This window comes from Hordeum vulgare, chromosome 2H, assembly GCF_904849725.1.
Source record: "Hordeum vulgare subsp. vulgare chromosome 2H, MorexV3_pseudomolecules_assembly, whole genome shotgun sequence".
In the NCBI taxonomy this organism is placed as follows: Eukaryota; Viridiplantae; Streptophyta; class Magnoliopsida; order Poales; family Poaceae; genus Hordeum; species Hordeum vulgare.
In genome coordinates this window covers 541349416-541356097 of record NC_058519.1, presented here as the reverse complement: position 1 = coordinate 541356097, position 6682 = coordinate 541349416, and the positions used below count along the sequence as shown (strand labels likewise).

At 43.1% G+C, this 6682-nt stretch overlaps 1 pseudogene; it reads right to left on the bottom strand.

Moving 5' to 3' along the window:
• Positions 1 to 2027: 2027 nt before the first annotated feature.
• Positions 2028 to 5955, bottom strand: LOC123430459 (annotated as a pseudogene).
• Between the last annotated feature and the right edge of the window lie 727 nt (positions 5956 to 6682).

The window sequence follows — 6682 nt, the reverse complement described above, 5'->3', positions numbered from 1 at the left end:
ACCAATGCGTATGAGACAATCCATTCGCTGGTGCATCGTCACCATGCCATCAGATATGAATCGACGTCAACGTCGGCATGCCTCAAGAACCATCCATGAATATCGCGAGACGTGCCCCCCGTGCGAAGCGCATAGCGCATGTGGCCGCGACAGCCCTCGAGACGAAGGCCGCAGAAGCAGAATCGCATGCCGCCCCTTGGTACTGCAATCCAAGGGTTGGGGCGTCGCGCAGGCCGATGCATCCACGTCTATCATGAACCTCATCTCTACCGGCAACGTCTAGGCCGCAGGCTACGATGAGGGAGAATAGAGCATGAGAGACGACATCCCATTGTGTCTCATGTGGAATGGTCTGTGTCCCATATCCTACTTTACCTTGCCAACGACCAGGCCTTCACTTCACGGGTCTCACGCCCGCCTGGACTGGGATACAGTGGGAACCACAAGGACGGTCGTCGGCGTAGATTTATACTAGATTTTATATTGCATGTAATTGTATGGATTTGATGATTTGCAAATGAGATACTCGATTGTGACATCGAACATTTGAGTGCTAACCTGTCACTATCCGAGGATGCGCCTTGGTGCGCCCCGTGGACATTTGGCGGACGGAGTTAGCTAGGTGCAGCTAGGTGCAGTTGTAGATGGTCTTAGACCATAGTGTCCCCTTTCATCAAAGGTAAGTTCAAAACTCAACTGTCGATTTGCATTGAAAACCTTAGAGGATGTTTGGATACGTTTTAGTCTCATGATCAAAAGTAGTGGGACTAAAAATTGCTAGCCTCACTCATGTTTGGATCCAAATACTAAAGAGACTAAAATTAAGTTAATGAGCATTTATTATCCTCCAAACCCTTCAATCCAGAACTCGCCTGTGTTAAAGGAGACGAGTTAAATGAAGAGAGAGAGGACTAATCCACATTTTAGTAGGGGTACCCCTGACTAAAAAAATTTAGTCTCAAGACTAGTTTTAGCCTCTCTTTAGTCACGGGTGCTTGGAACTTTAGCCTTTTAAAGAGACTATTTTTAGTCAGACTAAAATAAGTCCCTTGGATTCAAGCACCCTCTTCTTTACCTACTAATAAAGCAAATAGTGCTTCTTCCATACGTCATCCAAATTGCCTTAAAGTTGACTAAAATTACCCATCAATGTCACCTATAAGTCATAAAAAACGTTTCAAACATGAAAATATCCGGACTGGGCCGGCCCATGTAGGCACCTCCTATATTACGGTGTTGGCATTGGAAAAAGATGCAACACACCTGTTTGGGCCGGCCCATGCGTGGACGCCTGTTTTTTTAGTTTATTTTTTTTATTTTTATTTTCAGTTCCATTTTGTTTTTCTACTTTAAATAATTTAGAACTTCAAACAACTTTTCTTAATTTTAAGAAACTGAGAATTTCAAAATAAAATATTCAAAAAAACATATTTTTTTTGAGAATTCAAAAACTACTCAGGAGTTTTGAAAAATGTTTGCATATAAAAAAATGTTTAAACTTTGATAAAATGTCTATAAAATAAAAAAGTCAACGATTTTAAACAAAAGTCCGTGTAAAAATCTTAAAAACAGTTCGTGCCTCTGTTTTTAGTCTCGTTTTTTATTTTCATTTTTCTGTTCGATTTTTTGGTTTAAATAATTTAGAACTTCGAAAAACTTTTGCAATTTATAAAACTGGGAATTTTGAAATAAAAGTTTGAAGAAAAAATAAAATGTTTGTGGATTCAAAAAACGCTCAGGATTTTTGTAAAAATATTCGCATATTCCAAAAAATGTTCATAATTTTGAGAACAATGTTGGTGAAAACAATAAAAGTCCAGGATTTTGAAAAAAAGTTTGTGTGTTATTTTTTGAGTGCAATTGAAAAAAATGTTTGCTAATTCAAAAAATGTTCATGCATTTCCAGAAATGTTCTAAAATTTTAAAGACATAATATGATCAGCACCATTGGAGATTATAATTATTTTTCTCCCGTTGCAACGCATGGGTCCTTTTGCTAGTAAACTTTCTAAAGGAGGTGTAGAGTGTACCGAAGTTATCCTTAATCTATTGCATGGTGAATTCCAAATTTCAAGGTGAATCCTCGTCAACCGATGGCTCAGCGATGCGTGGATTGTGCTGGTATACATACTTCTTGGCCCAGTAAATGTAGTTCAAGAAACCAAGCAGCCCGACAACAGCCACAACCCAGTAGAACAGGTCAAGACGGCTGTTGTTCAAGCTCTTGCCCTCGAGCCAGCCTCCCCGCTGCCCGTGCCTGGTGGCCCTGTTCACGATTTCCACCAGGAACGTGGCCATCAAGGACGCGAGCCCGAGCTCGCACCAGAACAACGCCGTGGCGATCGACTTCATGCCCCGTGGCGCCTCGCTGTTGAAGAACTCCAGGAGTCCGGTGAACGACGTCACGTCTGCCACCCCAAGCAGGAAGAACTGAGGCGCGAGCCAGAACAGGGACATCTGCACTACAGCCTCCTTCCTTTTTCTCTCGACGACCGCCGCGATGGCCGCGGCGAGTATCATGGAGGCGAAGCCTATGGCGATGCGCTGCAGATGGGTGATGCCGCCGACGTAGCCCGTGCGCTTTCGCAGGAACGGCACGACGAACTGGCCGTAGACGGCGAGCATTATCAGCTGGAATGTGGTGGGGATGATGAAGAGCGTCGCCGGGGAGACGTGGATCTTGCCCAGACTTGTGTTGGTCATGCCACCTTGCTGCACGGTGAACGTGAAGACGATCGTGTTCGATACGTATGCGACCATGGAGCTGAAGAAGAGAGGGAGCACGCGGAGCACGATCTTCGTCTCCTCCACCTTCGTCACGCTGCAAACTGACCAATCCCCATCTTTCCGTGGTGGATGTAAGCTTTGTCGAGGAACCTGTCCAAATCAATGGAAAAGTTTCTAATAGGGAATACAACTAACACACTATGAGAAGTATATGCTCAGAAAATGGTGTTATTTCACCGAATATTACTTCAGGCTTTTCCTTTGAGGGACTACTTGAGCAGACCCTGTCCCAGTCCCAGTACGGCACTCCTCTGCTTCTTCCAGCTTCTCTGGAAGTTCAAGATTCCTGTTCCTTAATGCAACCACAAGAACCTGGAAGGAAAATTTTCAGTTAAATGATATTCTGAAGGCATTTCTTGATAATTGAATGTACCTTATGTACCCAATTTTAAGCCAAGAGAGAGCACAACCTGCAGTATCCGAGTAAGAGGGCTTCCTTCCGGCACCTGGTTGCGGTAGAAAGGCAGGCCGGCAGCAACAAGGAGCAACCCAAACAGAACCAGGATGGCGCACGCCCCAAGCCCGATGTCCCACCCCTTGTAGTTCTCGAGCCACACTATGAGGATCAACCCGATAAAGCCTCCAAGGGAGATCCCGAAGGTGTACCAGTTGAAGAAGCTGGACTGCTGGCGGGACTCGGTAGGATCTTGACGGTCAAACTGGTCTGCTCCCAGGGATGGCATGCATGTACGTATACAGCCATCGCCAAATGCACTGATGTACAAGGCTGCGTACAACAAGGTGGCGTTCCGGCCATGGACCTCCTTGCACCTGCTTAGGTCTGCTTCAATGTTGCAAGGCGCGGGATGGAGCGAGGGTAGGTATGCTTGTAGGGCGAGCAGCCCATAGCCCTGCGCACATGAATGTTTGATCATACTGTAATAAACTAATGACTAATATCATACTCTCCCGGTTTTTAAATATAAGACCTTTTAAAAATTTAACTATAGACTACATACAAAACAAAATAAATGAATCTATATTCTAAAATATGTCTCTATGCATCTATATGTAGTTCAATAGTGAAATGTCTAAAATGTCTTATATTTAGAAACCCGACGAGAAGTATCCTTGTATGTGCTTTACAACTTCAACTTGATTCTGCAATCAGTGATATTATTTTAAAGAGATTGCATAGGGTGAGTGCAGTGGCGGAGCTAGAGGGTGGACAGGGTGGGTCACGGCCCACCCTGAATTTTTTCCAATAGTCTTATATCATAGAAAAAATAAATCTTATGAACAGTTTTATTGTTGGCCCATCCTGGCATATTGAGCTCGATTTTGCACTGAATAGTAAGGAAGTGGCTAGGTGCAAGTCCACTGCAAAGGTTATTTGGGTCAGTCGATTCTTTCTAGCCATCGGATGCAAAACGAACAACCGGATCCTTTCTTGAACCTCCCGACTTTCTTAAACCTTCCGACGCCTTCCTCCAATTTCCCAAAACTACCTCCAATGTAGTGTTAAAAAAAAGGCTACATCGACCACACGACCGGGGGGGGGGGGGGGGGGGGGCTTTCGGACTTTTGGAGCAACTAACTCGTGTACGAATTTAATAAGGGTCGCCTGCCACCCTAAGATAGACCCGGTTTCTTCCGCGAGCTCCTTTCTTTGCTCCGACAAGCTCCTTCCTTTTCTCCGGCTGTTAGTTCCTTCACACTCGAAATTTTATGGACCCAAAATATAAATTCCGTTGATTTACATATAACTATTGTGGAGAAGTACATTTTTAGCATCATATGCTTCCAAAACTAGTTACAATTTTCTACAAGAAAATACTACTCCCTCCGTTCCTAAATATAAGTCTTTTAAGCGATTTCAATAAAGGACTACATACGGAGCAAAATGAATGAATATACACAGTAAAGTATGTCTATATACATCCGTATGTAGTCCTCTAGTGAAATCTCTAAAAAGACTTATATTATGAAACGGAGGGAGTATGAATGAAACTAATGCAAGTCTTAGAAGGAGATGCAATGCGAGACTTTTCACAGCAGACGTGTTCAACTCCAAGGTAAGTGGATTTTACAGTCAAAGGATATGCCAGAGTAGGTACCTATCAGTGTCAGATATTGAACTGTTTTAAGTCAAACTTAGAAGCATATCGTTGTCATAGTCAAACTTAGACATGAAAAGTCCTAATAGCGTATTGCTATTAAGACATTTTTTGAAAAGATTGCTATTAAGACATGACAAGTTAAGTTAAAGTTAGCAGCAAATGGCTGTTCAGGGTTTTTGATTTTCTTTTTTCGCGATAAAATATCACTGTTCTAGATAGGTATGTTCGAGAAGTCTATCCTCAACAAACAATGCACTTTCAAATTATGCAAACCCAAAAATCGTCTTATATTTGTATGCATCAGAGTTGAATTTTAGCTTTGGAGAAGTACTTCAGACAGAGACACGTAGTTTCAACCCTTCAGACAGAGAAAAAACTTTCGAATTTTTGCAGAGTTTTTATTTTGTTTTTTGCAGTGACATGGTGACATTACGTTTTATTATTCACTTCTTTATTTCATTAAGCCGCCAATGATTCAAACATAATTGATGAAGCTATAACAGGTCTTATTGCCTCTTTCTCTATTGTTGGCAAGTTCTCATTTTAGTAAGTGACATGACAATATTATGTAAATAACTAAAGAATATTTGCCTTGCATAATAATAATATAAATCCTAATCTTATAGACAGTTGACAAACAAGCTTGCATATTACCAGAAACATCAATGGACCGAAGACGAGTATAGTTCTGGAGCGCATGATGTAAGAGTCTGAGAGGAAAGCTCCTATTAATGCAAACCCGCATGTAGCACCAACAAGATTGGTGACAGTAGTTGCAGAGCCAGAGACCCCCATATGCATTGTTCCATGGAGATAGGTAACCAGATTCAGCAGGTTTGGGACAATAACCATGTTCATTACCACGTTGGCAACTGTTAGGAGAAACAAGGACTGAAATTGCTTAAAACCTTCGAACTTAGAGCAAATGCTTGAAAATTAAGGGAAACTGGAGTACGGCATGCCCGCGCTGCGCATGTATCTGCAAAATGAGAACTTACCATACATGAACCATGCTGCTCTGACTCCTCCATGCACCTCTCTGTCGATGGGGTTTCCTCTCCAGTCCACAGAGCCCCCAATCGTCATGGTGCTTCTTCTTCTTCTTGATTTGCGGACTTATTCCAGTTGCATTCTGAACAATGAGGGGTATAAATAAGCAGGTGGATATTCATGTTCAACGTAGTAATGACAGCAACTTGATCAATCGAAGACTTTTGCCAATTTTATGCCATTATTTATTATTGCAAGCACCAGTAGTTACGACCACAATTGTTAATACTTCCGGAGACTGTATTTCGGACATTTTGACAGGCGTTCTAATATTAAAAAAATGACAAAACAGGGATAAGTACAGAAATTATAAAGTCAACAAATATAGCAGCCATTGCCATTAGCGTGGGACATTTCGACAGGTGTTCTAATAAGAACAGAAAACTTCCCGGCCTGAAAGCACATTAACCTTTTGAGTTATTTTTATTTTTTTTCAAAAGTACTACCTAATTTGTATCAAAATAGAAAAGCATGTGACAAAATAAAAAAAATATCAACACTAGCACCCCGTCGGCCGGTGGGAGGCCGAAGTGGGGCTTGTCGGCCGGCGGGAGGCCGAAGAGGACAGGTCGGCCCACTGGTGGCCGAAGAGCCTGTTGTCGGCCCACGACACGCCTAAGAGCACCGGCCGGCCTCCAGGAGGCCGAAGAGCCCCTGGATAAGAGCGCCCCTTCCTTTCTCCTCTGACCACTCTTTTCGCCCTCTCCGCCCTCCAGGCTCCCCAGCTCCACCTCCCACTCCCGTTGCTCTCTGGTGCTTCCACCCCGCGTCGATCTCTTTGCTCG